Genomic DNA, 16,407 nt, shown 5'->3' on the forward strand with positions numbered 1-16,407 from the left:
TTTCCCCCCCCCCCCCCCCCCCACACTTATGTTTTGGATATACATGGTTGCATACTGTGTAGTCCATGAGGAATGAACATTCACAGGAGAGATGACAGACTTGTGAGTCATTAGCACAGTGTCTCAGCATGTTTCATCCATCCAACTTTCTTCCTGTTGGTGCGATGGCTTAATCACAAGCATTGAGTGCTGTTTCATGCTTGGAAATGCACAATGCTGATTTCTCAAAGCTGAAAGATCGGAGCAAGTAGGGATTTAATACCTTGCTCAAGGGCATTTCAGCAGAGCAGCCACTTTCCTGCTTGAACTCATCCTACATTACAACAAGCAGCGTGTCCCTGAAGAGAACATCCCCATCAGCACCTGGTTTTGCTAGTTTTTGTTTTCTTGCAAGCTGTTGCCAGAACTGCAGGGCACCCAAAATCCACATGCAAGGCATCAGCAGCAACACAGCATGGGATACCAACAGCACTAGAAGTGCTTCTAAACACAAACCCCCTTTGGAAACTCCAAAGAAAAACAACAGCATTAGTCCTTTGTTCAAATGTCTAAATACGACAGATATTTACATTTATCATACAAAGGACCTCTAGCAGATTGTGATTATGACTATTGTCCGTTAGGCACAAAGGCTGAACTACCGGTGACGGTTTTATACAGGTACAAATCTTAGCTAAGATGAAGGTTGGGTGGACAAGTGAAGTGTTTATCTTTGGCACGGAGACTGCTTTTTGCATTCCATTTACTTTAACCGTAACCAAAATTCTTTCCCCAACTTTTTCCAAGTATTTTTTTATGCCACAGGCCTGTCAAATTAGAAAATGCTAATACTTTTCTTTTGGAAGGCAAGACAAGCAATATTGTCCTGCTGATATGGGGTGTCAAGTCACAAAACACGCAATTACAATCAACTTGTCATTTGAATTGGAAGACTTCTTACTCATTTGGTCAACTGTTTCCCCTAAAGTTTGTCTGTACTAACGGTCCTCATAGGTCCAGAATCTTGGAGTCAACACAAAATAGATTTATAAAAAAAATACCACAAAATGACATACATAAAACCTGATTCAAAGGGACTTGAGGACCATAAGTCCTAAATAGACATTTAGGCCAAAAAACCAAAGAACCATGAAGATATTTTGGGAAACCTACTGTACAAGTATCTGATACAATGGATAACAATTTTGCAACGTAAAACGAGGCTCTCATCTCATCTCCTTTAAGAACATGCAGGTTCTGCTGCAGTTGAGTCACTATTAGGAAGTGTTCTCAGTGAACACAAAATAATGAATCAAAATTTCAGGCAGAAATCAAAGCAGCAAGTGAGCAAGGAGTCCATCCAGACACACTAACGCTGCCTAAAACTCTTCAACACCTCCACCCCCACCAGAGAACAAGAAGAAGACATTTAGTGTTGCCTTGCAAGATTTTTGGCCAGTGAAACCCTTTAAACTGTCAAAAAAAAGTCCTAGTGAAAGTTCCAAAGTGTGAAGTTTACTCCTGTAGCATTTAAACATATCCTTGGCTTACCATAGACAGAGAAAAAGTATAACTGATGTACCATCTGTGATGTCACTTTCAGGTATCTAAAGAGAAACTGCAGATTGAATTTTGGTTTCCTGCTCGTGGACTAGTCTAACGTATGGTATTTTAAATGTAGCATTTAAATGTAGAACCTACAGAAAAAATCCTTTCAAATTTTGCAAAATTAATATGTGCATCTAGATTTGCATTGTATGTTTCAAAGTTAGAGCAGTTTGTCAAATAGAAAATGCTTATAGAAATTTGGCAATTAATTACAAGGAAGCTTTATTGCATCAAACTAGTCAATTAAAAAATGCAAATAAGCTATTGAGACCATATAATCTTGTGGAAAAAATGTTTTTGATTGTGTCATTCAAAAGAGAATTTGAGTTTTGTCAATGCAGTAATACAATCTGAGTTTCATTGAATGGCCCATCTTGTGGTCATTAGAGGCACTACAACAGTTCAGTATTGCACTCGTCATTCATCTGATTGCTGATTTTTGGGACCCCTTGAAAGCCCTCGAGGACCCCTGGGAGGGCTTGTAATCAGTACCAACAAACATGACCACAAAAAAAGGTACTCAGACATTGTTATTTTGTTCTTAAATCCCCTAAAATAAATCTACATTTCAGGCTGACAGCATGGATTATGAGCAAGGCCCCTGCAGCACTACATAGAACAAGTACATGCTAGAAGGGCTGGCCTGTGGCAGCGCAGATGCATAATGCAGAGAATAAAAGTTCAAGGACAAATCGGCATCATGAATGCAGCGATGGTATGAATCCTGCCGTGAATACAGAGCAGCAGTAGAACATGGACATATTGTAGGAGCTGCTGGAGCATTAGCGATAATTATAATAGCAACATACCACAGTGGCAAGCCACCATCCAAACCAAATCCTTAGAGAAATTAAAGGCAAAAGGTACAAAATGTTTTGGATTCTGTGCAGTTAATGGCTTCAGTTGGCATCCCATACCAGCTGCAATGTATTCATTTTTCCAATTACCATCAAAATAAAGTCCACAAAAAAGTTCATCTTTTTGCAACTGACACTGGCATTGAAGTCTCAGACTACTATCAAAAACTCACTTCTCACGAGATTTCACAGCGAGAATTGTCCTTGACACTTCTGTTTCTTGTTGGAGGTAATTTTGCACAAGTTTAAAAATATTTAAATGATCCTTTTAGGGATACTAAGGGTTTTATAGAGAAATTAGATTATGGTAATGTCATAAAGATTTCTTGTGCTCCCCTAAAACAATATAATGAAGTAGAAAAATGATCCATCTCCCCTTTATATAAAGCTATTTGGCTATAGGCTCACAGGATTATTGAAGGAAAAGAGATGTTGAGAGAGATCGGTGAAACTTTTCTTTTTTTATGAACGCAGCACTAAACTGGAGCCAAGTGAAACTCAATAGGCAGGAAGCACAGACAGAGAAATCTAAATCCAGACTCCTGCTGGAGCCCACACACTACGTCCCACCTGCACAGCAGATCCTACACATACTATAATACAGACTGTTCTCTAACACGGGACAGAGACAAAAGAGATCAACTGAATCTGTCAAGCTGATGGTGTGATAATTTGTTGGAAAAAAAGAACAAATAATCTTCAAGTGACAATCTTATTATTAATCATTCATATACATGGAGGAGTCTGTGTTAATAAGTTTATAGGGACCATATTGTCCTGTGATGATTTTACCTCCTTTTCTTTTTATCTTCACAGACACTTAACAGTTTTGCTATTATTATTGTATTCTTGAATTTCGCACATAACTAGCTCATAAGGATTGTCTTACCTTGCAATACGTCTTCACGCACAGGTATCTGATAAACGCCGTCTTAAATATCCTAAATAAACACAAATGTAAATACAAAGCAGAGAGCACCGTGGTTCCCGGATGATTATAGCAAGAGTACAATGTGTACGGGTAGCCTACATGTGGTGCGCTCCTCTCCTGCTCCAAGCATGCGTACACCGGTCAAATCAACACGGTGTCATGCGTCAGATGATAGGTTTAATAAACATTTTGATCAGTTATAAGCTTACCTTTGTAAGTTTTGCAGCCGCTGCTGAGGCAGGTGGTGGCGAGGTGCGCTTTTGTGATTGTGTGTGTGTGTGTGTGTGTGTGACTGAGAGAGAGAGAGAGAGAGAGAGAGAAAGAGAGAGAGAGATGATGGACTGTAAGGACGACAGCACAGAGAGTCCATTAGGCTACATTTTTTCCAGTTTCTATCAGTCTCTGTACCTTTGAAGATGTGTTGTGGAGGTTGGAGTCAGGTGCTTGAATAGGCTATTAGATGCTGGCAGAGGTGTGACCAAATAATTCTAATGTATTTAGACTAAAGTCACAAGATCTGACAAGTCTCAGGTGGAAATGTGGAAAACCTCGTCAAATTACAACACAGCAGCAGGGGCGTTGCTAGAGGGGTCCCCTGGATTAACAAGCTGACAACTAATTACAACAGTCATTTACAACACTGTACTCCTTGACTGCTTCATCCGCTGAACACTGCAGTATGGCAAGTGCAACACACTGCAAGAAGTAGGCTAGGCCACACATCACCTCTGAACTTACTGATGCTTCACATAAGCCAACATCGCACTTGCTATTGTTGCGAAATGACCCATGCGTAGAGCATTAAACAGGACCATTTCTGTGATATAGTATAAGTTAAAAGAGTGTTTATGTTTTCTTATGTTTCAAATGCATTCATGTGAAGGAGGTGTTTATTTTAGTGAGGAATTACAGTGCTGTGTTATTCATTGCCAGTGTCCTGGTTAAGCAATAGTATCAGTTAATGGACAATAGGTGTCAGTGTCGCTACGCAAACAGAAAATGTGCCGGGGCAGTCGCAGGGGAGTCTCGCGGGTGTACATCAGATAATGAGATTCTCTGTGTACAAGAGGTAAACAGAAAACACTGTGTAGCGATTGCCAACCTAAGGTGACATTTTTGCATTTTGCAGGTAAGCTGATGTTAAATAAGTAGCCTATACTGGTTAGCAGCTAAGTTGATGCTGCCATTACTGTAACGTTAGGGATAGGAGTATCGGGGGGGGGAGCCTTAATAATGAGCCCTTGTGCGAGGGAGCCCCCGCTCATACTAATGTTTGCATGTTGCATGTTCATGTGTTTTGTGTGATATTGTGGTGTCCGAACAATAATGCTGCGATGATGTGTTGAGAAGAAATCCGCTTGACACTGTTCTTGATCATAAAAGTTTATTACATCAAGGAGTTCAGCATCAATTACAAGCTCTGCAGCAGCTTGGAGAGTGACCCAGCCCGATGGCCACACTGTCTCTCTGCACATCAAACATAGCTTATATAGGATATGTGTAGGTATCTGTTAGGTACCATAGAAGGGTTTGAGTCTGCAAAATAAAGCTCCAACCCATATAAGGGTACAGTGCTATTCTGAGGTAACAAAACAAGGGGTCAGAGGTCAAATTCTATAGAAAGGTTCAGTCCCTACATAACCACCAATCACTGCTCTCCCCTTAGGAGGTCACTGACCCTCTGTCCTTTTGCTACAGTGCTATTTTAAACTGTTATGCGTCAAATGCACATATATTGTACACCACAATATTACATATAGATTTTAAAACAGATTTTATTAAAGAGGAGATGTAATGTTTTATTTTTTGCATTTTGAATATTTTGTCGTTTGTCATTGTGTATTCTATGAACAAGTCAGATAATGAGATTCTCTGTGTACAAGAGGTAAACAGAAAACGCTGTGTAGCAATTGTCAACCTAAAGTGACATTTTTGGATTTTGCAGAAATAAAATACCAGATCATAAGGCCAAGTCATAAGGTTTGTCCTATTGACAGGAGTGGTGATTAACGTTTCTATGGCATGCAACCATGGTATAAGTGGGATGATGCCTTTCGAGGTGTCCATAATCAGTAATTAAAGGACTTTGGCGGTGGCCTCCATTATTTCCTAATAATGGACTTAAGCTCTGGTTTGTGTCAGGGCTCTAGTTTTCTCCTGGTCCTGAAGCATTCACACCACAACTACTATCCCCTCTACATACTTCTTATAAATTTAATGCGTAAAATAAAAATTAATTTGTTGAAATTCACTTTTGCTGTGTAATGCCATTGGGGTTTGGTTTGATCTTGTTGCCTAGATGATCTCTTCCAAGCTACTCAGCAGGGTTGGGGAGTAACGGACTACATGTAACAGCGTTATGTAATCAGGATACAAAAAATAAGTAACTGTATTCCATTACAGTATAGAAAAAATATTAAGAATGTGTGTATAAAGATTACAGGTACATTTTGTGAAATTGGGGATTACTTATGTGGATTACTTTAAGCAGAAAGTTTCCATGAAACAGAAAATGCAGTGCTATTTGCCTCCGTATCTTTTTTTATAGACAGTCTATGGTATTTGTACGTGTAAATGTAAAAACAAAGCTAGGGAGGGACGTGTCGCAGACATTGATTGGCGTTTACAGTCGCCAGTAGCACCGAATGTGTGTATACGCCCCCCGCCCATCATGCAGACTGTGCGGACTGGTTCCAGCTCTCAGTGAGTGACCACTGGCAATACAGTACAGAAGTAGTTTTCTTGCCGGGTTTGGCACTTGACACCCTGGGGCTGAGTATTGCTAGCAATACAGCTAACCAACAGAGCTAACTAGCCACGGATACAGGCAAATAGGCTAAATTAGCGGTTTAACAAAAAGTCAAGCTATCCATGAAGTTCTTATGTCCATCAAGAAGCTCTGAATAAGTCATCTCAATACTGGTCCAATCTCCCAGTACAGGCAGAGAGAATCTGACCAGTGACAGCACAGCAAACCGAGCTAATAGCAGCAGCTAGTAAGCTGTTTTAACTTCAGCAACAAGTTAAGCTTTCTGTCCATCAGGAAACTCTGTGAATCACAGAGTTGAGGCAGAGCCGCCGGGGTACATCAGAGAGAAAACTAGAAAATATTTTCTCCTTATTTCCAATATTTCTCCATCAAATATGATCCAGTTTCACCAAAATCAGTGAAAGAAGTTATGCTTTTGTACCAAAATCAGTGGGGCCCAACCCCAGAAACACTATGCTTTATATTATGAAATCTTTTCATCAGACGCTAAATTAATACAACAAATGCAGAATGAGTCATCAACATTTTCAAACGCTTTTTACAAACTCTTAAATATCATCCAAATACTTACCAAACACATTTTTTGTCATGTAAATGCTCCTTGTATAGCCTTTCTAGTCTTTTTGACCACTCAAAGCACTTTTACAGTACATCTGCATTCACCATTCACACACTGAGCCTAAGTGCTCAAAGAGAAACTAACATTCATACACTGGCGGAAGAGCCGCCAGGTGTAATTCGGGGTTCAGTATCTTGCCCAAGGACACTTTGACATGCAGCCTGGGGAAGCCAGGATTGAACTGCCAACCTTCCGCTTAACAGCGGACCCGCTCTACCTCCTGAGCCGCCCCCGTCATAGACATTCTGCCATAGTGGTGACATGGTGCAAAGCATATCATAAAAACATTTAAACATGGATTTTGATTTCATGGGAATGGAAGATTTTGTACATGTTTCTCTAAAAATACACTGAGCAGAAAACGCATCATTGATACTCTCTTGTCTTCATTTGCTTATTTGGCATTGAAGTAATCTAAAAGTAACTACAAGCAATCAGATTACACTACTATAATTTTGTGGTACTTGGATTACGTTACTGATTACATCTTTTAACAAGTAATTTGTAATTGTACCGGATTACATTTTTAAGTAACCCTCCCAACCCTGCTACTAAGGTGTCTTCTTTTGGAGTGTTGCGAAAATGCAAATAACTACTGTAACCCTCTGGTGCTGCAGTATTAAGGGCCTTATTCTGTAACTCTTTTAAATGTGTATAAAAAAAAGTATAAAGCAAAAATACAATGAAGCCACTGTACTGATACAAAAAGTCTTGAGCTTATTAAATCACATTCCTGTAATTATGGGACTGAAGCGTATAGCGTATATCACAATGCGACATAATTAATACTAATAACCTTTTCTCTATGAACTTACAATAATTTTTTTGCAAATTAAAAGGTCTTATATGGGGAAAAGGAAATAATTACAGTACAAAACATTAGGAAGATCCACTCATTTAAGTGGTTCTTTGGGTTGTGATAAATTATTTTTTAAGTTCTCTTGAAAATCAAGATATGTGTGAAGCACAGTGGGATGAAACTCAAAAATAAGTAAGAGTTACTAATATTTTGTGTGAGCATACAGGGGGTTGATGATCGCTGGGTGATTGCTGGGGCAGGTGCTGAGATTTTGGATTGGGTCAGAAACTTAGTTTGGGTTTTAGGATATTTCATGCAAAACTATGTCAGATATTAACACAAATGTTTCAGCCCTCACTCATCTTGTTCTATGTATTATGAAGTTTAAGTACTTCTGTACAGTGAGGTCATCAGTGTCTGAGTGCAAAAATCCACACTATTGTGTTGAAATATATGTCCATCAATGTCAATGTAATGCTTTTAAGCTGTTATCTAAGAGTTATAGACAAGCAGCTATGTAACAAGCAGCTATATAATCAACACAGTAACTGACACTTAACAATTTGAGGTTTTAGCCCCACATCAAACCAAACTCAGTATGGCATAAAAGTGAGAAAAATGTACTACTTTTATCGTCATATAGCATTAAATTACAGCAGGGGTATTATCAACATCGATATATCAAGGCAATGTGAAACTGACGTATAGGGGAACAAATTATCAACTAACATAGTGATCACAAACATGAAAAGATGAAACCCTAAACAACAGTTGGTGTTGTTAAGATGAATCAAAACAGTAACAAGGAAACTGGATTCCCAAAGGTTTAGACTAGCTTTAAATAAAGCTGCAGAAAGAATATAAAGAAATCCTTATAGAATGTAGAAAATGAATTAAACTTGGTTAGCAGTAAACTGACACCATTAAAAAATGACAAATCAACAATCACAAAAAAAGTTACAATAAGAGTGATAAGAGTGTGAAAATGTTTGATAAACTGCTATGGAACAGGCTAAGACAGGCAAGGGTTGCTATAGCAACATATCGTTAAACTGAAACCAGCTGCTGGTGGCAGAATTTAACTATCAAAGTAGAAATAGGACATTTCATATTTCACCAGGAGAGTTGTAACCATGGAAGTGTCAAGTCAATCAGCAGGATCAGGAAAGTGGCTGATCCAAGCCTTTTCTTGATGGATTAATATTACTTGAAGCCTGATCCATTCCTCAAAATGAAGCTGTTGTATCTGTACAATATGCAGGAAAAAAGAAGATTTCATGTTAAAAGAACACTGGATTAGACTCAGCAGATACAATCATTAAACAACGTGTATTAGGATCGGATACAATATAAGATCATGAATAAATATCTGTTTAATGTCATTGTCAGGTGCGATCAGCTACTGTGATGCTCGGTCTCTCTGTCTCTGTTGCCTTCCAGCAAAGAAGACAGAGGCAGAGGAAGCGAGACAGGAAGGTGTCTAGGAAAGAAGAAAGGAAAGAGAGAAGAATGAATGTGAAAAGGAGAATAGACAGGTAGAACAAGACAGCCTTTACAGATTTAATAGGTAACAGTGAGGGAGCTAAACTAAGATGGATAGTCAATATGGATCACAATGCTACTAAGGGAAGAGGAGAGTTAAGACTTTGTGTTGGTGAGTATATGGGTGTGTGTGTGGTGGGGGTATACACAGGAGGGGAGCCAGAGTAATAAAGACAGACAGAGAAGAAATCAATGCCCAGGCCCGAAAGACAAACATTTAAAATGAAGTGCAATCCCTTCTGTAGTGACAGTAAAAGCCAGTCAGCCAGAACTTCCTCTGACATTCACAGTCCAGTCACACAGCAGGCTGCAGCAGATTACACAAGACTGAGGAGACTGTCATAAGATTGCAAGCAGTGAAAAGCATCTCACTTAGGTAAATGTAAACAATATGTGCTAGTATCAAACATATACCTGTTGTGACAACTTCCAGTACATTCTTTCTTGTATTTCAGCAGTCATTACAATGAGCATGACACGGGTCATGTGGGACACATATGAACTGAGGTGGCCAAAGTCATTGATAGGTGACTGTTTGGTAGTTTTACTATTCTACTGTAAAACTTGTGTTGTGAAATCTGCAGTGATCAGATCAAGCAACTTGTTACTGAAACCTGAACATAAATAAAACTCTACTTTTCACAAGAGAACCTTGTTAGTATAATTAAAACGGATAGTGAAATACTATGTCCCAAACCCTGCCTTGTGGATTAAGACACATTCTAGCTAGCTGTTGAAAAGGTGAAAATGCATGCTTTTTTCCTCCTATGTGTAACTGCATCTGTAAGCAGATTAGGGAGGTAGCCTCTACAGGGTCTGTCCCCTGTGATAATGGCAGCAGACACTTGAATTGAACTGTAAATGGTTCCATAGAGGTCCTGTGTCTCCCTGTCAACATCATATTATTTGAACACGCTACATGTCATCATCAGTACGTAGGCACATCTGATGAGTTTGATGCTCCTACTCCTATTGATTAATCACGCCTGTGAGCTGACCCCTGCTTGTTTAGCTGACCCTTTTTGTCTCATCAGTGTGCATAAAATTTCAGTTAGATCTAAGTTGCCCTGGTGTTCAAGCCACTCCATATAACTTGCCTAAACTGGGACAGACCAGCTGCCCAAATAGGGATCTGTCTCCAGAAAATGCTTGGAACTGCCTCCTCTGATCAGAAGAGTCTGTTCCTTCTGCTGAAATGAGAAGTGCAGCTGTGAGCTCAGTGGTGCAGACAGCATTACATCATTCTCACCCCCATGTAACGTCAACTTTGAGAGGAACTTGCAAACTTTATAATTAGTGTTATCTGAAATCAGAAAGGGATTATAAGGTGGTCCAAAATAAAATTGGACCAGAGAATTTTAGCAACAGCTCTGTTTGCTCTTAAAATCCCCTGAATTCCCATGGTGCATCAACACAGGTGTGCTCTGTTCTTTGGGCTGATTAGACTTTTTCTCAGGAACATGAAGGTGTGAAAAAATCACACCTGATTGACATCTCTCTAAAGCCCTTGTAAAACTGGCTACACCTCTTACATCAGGCAGGAGAAATGAATCTTCTGACCTCAGATTATCTGCAGCAGAGAGGTCTAATTAACTTAAGTGAAAGCACCTGCAACACCTTTCATAATGTACCCTGTGGAATTTGTCTGTATTTTTATATTAGAAATAGCAATAAAAACAATTTTACTACCTTATAAAACATTTTCAAAGCCACACTTGCATTTGTGAATGTTTTAAAATTTGGTGGAAGGAACATCAACCCCTTTTTGAAACATTAAGTTGTTTAGAAAGAGAGAGATATGTGCATGAGTAGTTTTTTACAATATAAAGTACAGAAAAGTAATCATCAAACATGTTTATATGGACTCAATCCTTCAATCCTCTGTAGTTATCGGACACAATGTCGTGGTAAAGTATCATTCCAGCACTATACAGCAAACCTACTGATGCTAATTTGCCTAATTTCCAAAGTTACCATCTTCCTTCAGTCAATTAAAGTTTGCCTCCCCAGCTAATAGCAGAAGTAATAAGGATCAGACAATAGGTCGCCCACTACTATGTCATATGATATGACAATCCAACACCTACAATTACAATGACTATACTCTTGTACATGAAAATAAATGAAAGTGCTATGGTATGTATTGTTATTAAAATTATAATAGTTCAATATCACTTAAAATTCCACAAACATCCAACCTTAAAATTTTGTTATTTAGTAAGCAAATGTGTTTTGCAAAAGGTGACTCATGCTTCAATAAAACGCCATAATGCATTACATTTTCAGGCCTGTGATTGTTACATAAGTGTTGGTATTAACACATGCAAATATGTTTTTGAACAAATCAATATATGAGTCATTTATAACTTACATTTTAAACACTTTTTGGTACCCCAGAATGTAAGTCAACTGACTAATAATACAATGTAAAATGAATGAATAAATTACTATAAAACTAATACCAAGCTCAGTTCTTATTTTATGTTCTCATTTGTACCAAAGAAGCAATTTCAGTAATTAGTGGGTAAAAATAAATCTTGAACAGTGTTTGAACATGTCAAATAAAGAGCAGCACTGTGGCACTGATGTATAAATTTGTTAATGCAAATTACCTAAATGAATCAATTTAATCATAAATAGATCCTCACACCAGACTCCGTACCTTCAGAGACAGACCCTTCAGTATTGCAGCCCTGACACTCTGGAACGCCCTCCCTGCAGATATCCGCAACGCTTCATCCCTAGACATATTTTAAAAGCTCCTCAAACACCATCTGTTCACCACATCCTGGAAACTTAGCGAGGATTTACCAGTATCTTTTCTAAAAAATATTTGTTGTTGTGTCACATATAGTCAATTCTTTAAAGTGTCATTGGGTTTCCTGAAAGGCACTGTAGAATGTATTATTATTGTTATTATTATTATTATTATTAAAGGTATTTACAGGAAAGTTAATTGAGAGTACCTTATATCCCCCACACTGCATTTTGTAATACGTTCTGTGTAAATGTATATCTCAAAGACCATAATATCATCTGAAAAATGTAACCGCTCCTTTGTATAAATACAAAACAGTATTCTTTTAGTATCTCTAAAAGAAAAATCTAGTACTTAAAATGCTTGATCAAAACAGTTTTATAATAAATAATAATAATAATAATAATAATACATTTTATTTGATGGCGCCTTTCATGGCACTCAAGGTCACCTTACAACAACAAGCAAAAGTATGTACATAGCATCATAAAAATATAGCATAAAAATAGCATAAAAAACAAAAGGAACAGTCAAAATGAGAATTGGTGTTGTACATTATTTCAGTGAGTATGCTAGTTTAAGTTTTAAGTTTTGAGTGCAGTTTTAAAGTTTGTAATAGAGTCCAGTGTACGAATGTGTGTGGGGGGAGAGTGGGTGAAGCATAGGAGAAGGCCCAAGCACCCATTGTACTGAGTTTGATGGTTGGTAGTTCCAAAAGACTTGCTGTGGAAGACCTCTGGGAACGAGATGGAGTGTAGGTCTGAATGAGGTCAGTGAGATAAGTAGGAGACAGATTGTGGAGGGCTGTGAATGTTAGTAATAATATTTTAAAGTTAATCCTTTGTGATACAGGGAGCCAGTGTAGTTGAATCAGCAGAGGAGTGATATGTTCTGTGGACTTGGAGTGTGCTATGATCCTTGCTGCAGCATTTTGGATGAGTTGCAGTCAATGAATGAGTTTGTTAGGAATGCCTGCTAAAATCGCATTGCAGTAATCAATGCGTGATGTGACCAAGGAATTTAGTAGGACTTCTGTTGAGGGTTGAGTTAGAGCAGGGCATAGTCTGGAGATGTTTCATAAGTGGAAAAAGGCAGTCCGGGATACGTTATTGATATGGCTGGAGTAAGAGAGGGTACTGTCCAATATTACACAGAGGCTCTTAACCTGTGTGGAGACAGGTATGGCGGTTCCATTAATAGGGAGTGAGCTGGTGTTGATTTTTGACAGAGTAGATTTTGAACCAATGAGCAGTAGCTCAGTCTTACTATTGTTGAGTTGTAGGTAATTTGTTGTCATCCATGTCTGAATGTCATGTAGACAGGCAGTGAGTGTACTGGAGGGGAGTATGGAGCTGGGGTTTGTAGACAGATAAAGCTGTGTATCGTCAGCATAACAGTGAAAATGGATGTTGTAGCGCCGGAAGATGTTGCCAAGAGGGAGGAGGTAGATGATGAATAATAGTGGTCATAGCACTAAACCCTGCGGTACTCCGTAGTGGACTCCGGAGGTTTCTGATCTGTAGTTTAGGATTTTTTACATATTGTGCAAGCCATTGATAGACACTGCTGCCAATTCCTATATTTGCCACTCAGTACATGAGGAGGGGACGTGATACCAATCAAAAGCTGCTGTGAGGTCCAGGAGGATCAGAACAGAGCAGCCTCTCCGGAGGAGATCGTTGGTGATCTTAGTCAGGGCAGTTTCTGTACTATGTTTGGGTCTGAAGCCAGATTGGAATTTTGTCCAGGAGATTTTATTGAGGTGGGTCTGTTTGATATAAATGGCAGGAAAATGGCCTGTAGTTGTTGTGTACATTGTGAACAGTGTTGGTCTGATTTTGGCAGCTTTCAGAGAGGGTTCGTACCAGTGGACAGTGAGGAGTTGATGATGGATGTTGCTAGGGAAATTATAGAAGGCAAGCACGCTTTTACTAGGGTTGTGAGGATTGGATCCAGATGACATGTGGAGTTATTGGACTTGGCAATAGTTTCAGAAATGTGACTTTCAGTTTGAAGGCTGAAGTCACAGAAGACAGTGGATGTAGGCAGTGATAATGAACTTACTGATTGTAGGTTGGTCTGCACTGTGCCAAGATGTATTACAGTGATTTTTGAGTAGAATAATGTCAAGAAAGCAGAGCCCTGTTCATTTGAAAGGTTATTGTTCATATTAGTTTCCGGTGGATTGAGCAGTTTTTTTACTGTGGGGAAGAGGATTTTGGCATTCCCTTCACCTGCCGCAGTGATGTTTGCGTAGTATGAGTTTTTGGATGTTGAGAGAGCATTTTTTTATAGCAGTATATGATCATTGTACATCTGTTTATGTACAGCAAGTCCAGTCTTTTTGTAGAGCCTCTCCAGGCGGCGTCCTATGCCCTTAAGCTGACACAGTTCGGATGTGTACCAGGGAGAAGTATGGGTAAATGAATCCGTGTTTTTAGAGGGGCTAAACTGTCCAGAGCAGAGGATAAGCTGCCATTGTAGTAGTCCATTAGATCCAGAGTTGAGGTGGTGGGCGGTGGAGCTGGGTTTGATGTAATTAAACTGATAAGGCTTTCTGGGTGCACATGTCTGATGTTTCGATATGATATGAGCAGTAGGTTGGTGTTGAACAGTACAGCTTTATGGTCAGAGATGGGTAACTCGGCAGATGTGAAGTTATAGGGTAAGATGCCAGAACAACAGACTAGGCCCAGGATGTGGCCCTTGGTGTGTGTAATGAAGTACTCTAACATTGTTTTAAAATCTTTTGTGAACATGTTATCAGGTTTATCAAAATGGACATTAAAATCCCCAATTAAAATGATGTTGGGAGACATAGTGTGCTTAAGACTGTTGAGAGCTCAGTGATGAACATGTTGGATGAGTTTGGTGGTCTGTATATGACAGCAATGATAGTAGGTGTTGGTCTACGAAGCTTAACTCAAAGGAACACCGATCAGGTAAACAGAGTTGTGTTAGTTTTATACACTCATGATAGATCAGTGCAAGGCCGCCTCCGCTTCCTCCAGAGGTTGGTTTGGATATGTAGGTGAAGCCAGGTGGAGCTGCTGAGTTTAGATGAATCATTTTGTGGCTGCCATGTTTCTGTGAGACATAAAAAATCCAGTTTGTGACCTGTGATGAAGTCATTCACTAGCGGGGCTTTATTGGCAATAAAGCGGATGTTGAAGAGAGCAAACTTATGGCAGGTCCTGTGTGTATGTGTGTGTGTAGATGATTTGGCTAGTGGAGACACTGAAGTCTACACACCGTGTACTGTGTGGGCGGGATGCCCTGTGCTTAATAACAGTCTGTATGGGTAAACTGGAGTGGTGTAATGATAGATGAGGCCAGGAGGGTGCTGTAGCCGGAGTAAGTGTACTCAGTGTGAGACACGAGGAAGATACCGGGGAAGGGGTGTGTGATTCAAATAGTCATTCACGTGGAGCGGACTGTACAGCGTGCTGCTAGTTAGCCCCTAGCATTTGGCTACCCAGCCTGTTTGGGTGGACTCCCCCCCCAAAACAAGTTAAAATTTTCTATAAAACCGATATTGCAGGTGGAGTTTAACCAGGTGTGGAGGCTGAGAATTCTGGAGAAGCACCCTGCTCCATAGATCAGTGTGGGAATAGGACCAGAAATAAAAACTTTCTGTACTTATAAGCTTATAAGGTCATTAAAATCCTTTTTGGTCAGCTCTGACTGCTCACAAGCCACATTGTTTGTCCCCACATGGACAATCACTCTGTGTATGGTGGGTGGAAGTGGGCTCAGCAGCCCCGGGAGCTTATCAGGAGGGTAGGGACTGTGGCTCCAGGAATGCACTGAGTGGTTGCATTAAAGAAACGGATGTTCCTGATTATGGAGTCCCCAACTATTAATGTAGTTGGAGAGAAAAGGGAACGAGGGGATGACAGTTGCAGATTTTTGGAACAGGACAGAATAGAATCAACTTCCTCAGTATGTGTTGACTGAGGATGGGACTTGTGGACAGGCAAATGTTGTGTTGAGGGAGCAAGGTTTGACCTGAGAAAGGGATTTCCTGCTGTCAGGGAGCAGGGATGGCCTCCAGACTGTCTCTGCACAGCGTCCCTCAGGATCCTATGCGGGGAAGCAGAGGTTCTTGACCAGGATGGTGGTCCAGAATCAGACCGGGGACCAAACCGAGCACCACTAGCTGGAGGGAAGACCCCAGCGTCGGCAGGCATAATCCGCAGAACGGGGTCATTATCGGGACATGCTGGGCCCGCAGGTGTATCCGCTGTGTGTACCGGAGTGTGTCGGACAGGGACACAAAGCGGTAAGAGAGGCTTATCCGCGGTGGTGATGCAGCCCCGTCCGAATCTCTCTTGCGTCCACGGACCACAACTGCGGCCCAAGATGACTGGTTTTTTGGTGTCGAGCAGGATGGAAGCCGTGGGCAAGTAGAGGGATCCCACAGCATTGTGTCATGGATGGTGGCGTTGAGGGAGGCAATCTGTTTGGTCTGTGCAGGAGCCACTTCCATGAAGCTGGTCAGAAGGGAGTCTTTTTTCTGGAGTTCATTGGATAGCTGTCAGATG

At 40.1% G+C, this 16,407-nt stretch overlaps 1 long non-coding RNA gene across 2 annotated transcripts in view; it reads left to right on the forward strand.

The window, feature by feature from the left end:
• Positions 1-9,752, forward strand: part of LOC123976904 — a 14,436-nt gene extending 4,684 nt beyond the window's left edge. Inside the window, exons 2-4 of one of the 2 annotated variants that reach the window (XR_006826452.1) lie at positions 9,004-9,217; positions 9,351-9,481; positions 9,561-9,752. This is a non-coding gene — a long non-coding RNA (uncharacterized LOC123976904). The remainder of the gene's footprint in view (positions 1-9,003; positions 9,218-9,350; positions 9,482-9,560) is intronic. The other variant, XR_006826453.1, reaches the window with a different exon arrangement.
• The last annotated feature ends 6,655 nt before the right edge of the window (positions 9,753-16,407 follow it).

Source organism: Micropterus dolomieu, linkage group LG09, assembly GCF_021292245.1.
Source record: "Micropterus dolomieu isolate WLL.071019.BEF.003 ecotype Adirondacks linkage group LG09, ASM2129224v1, whole genome shotgun sequence".
NCBI lineage: Eukaryota > Metazoa > Chordata > Actinopteri > Centrarchiformes > Centrarchidae > Micropterus > Micropterus dolomieu.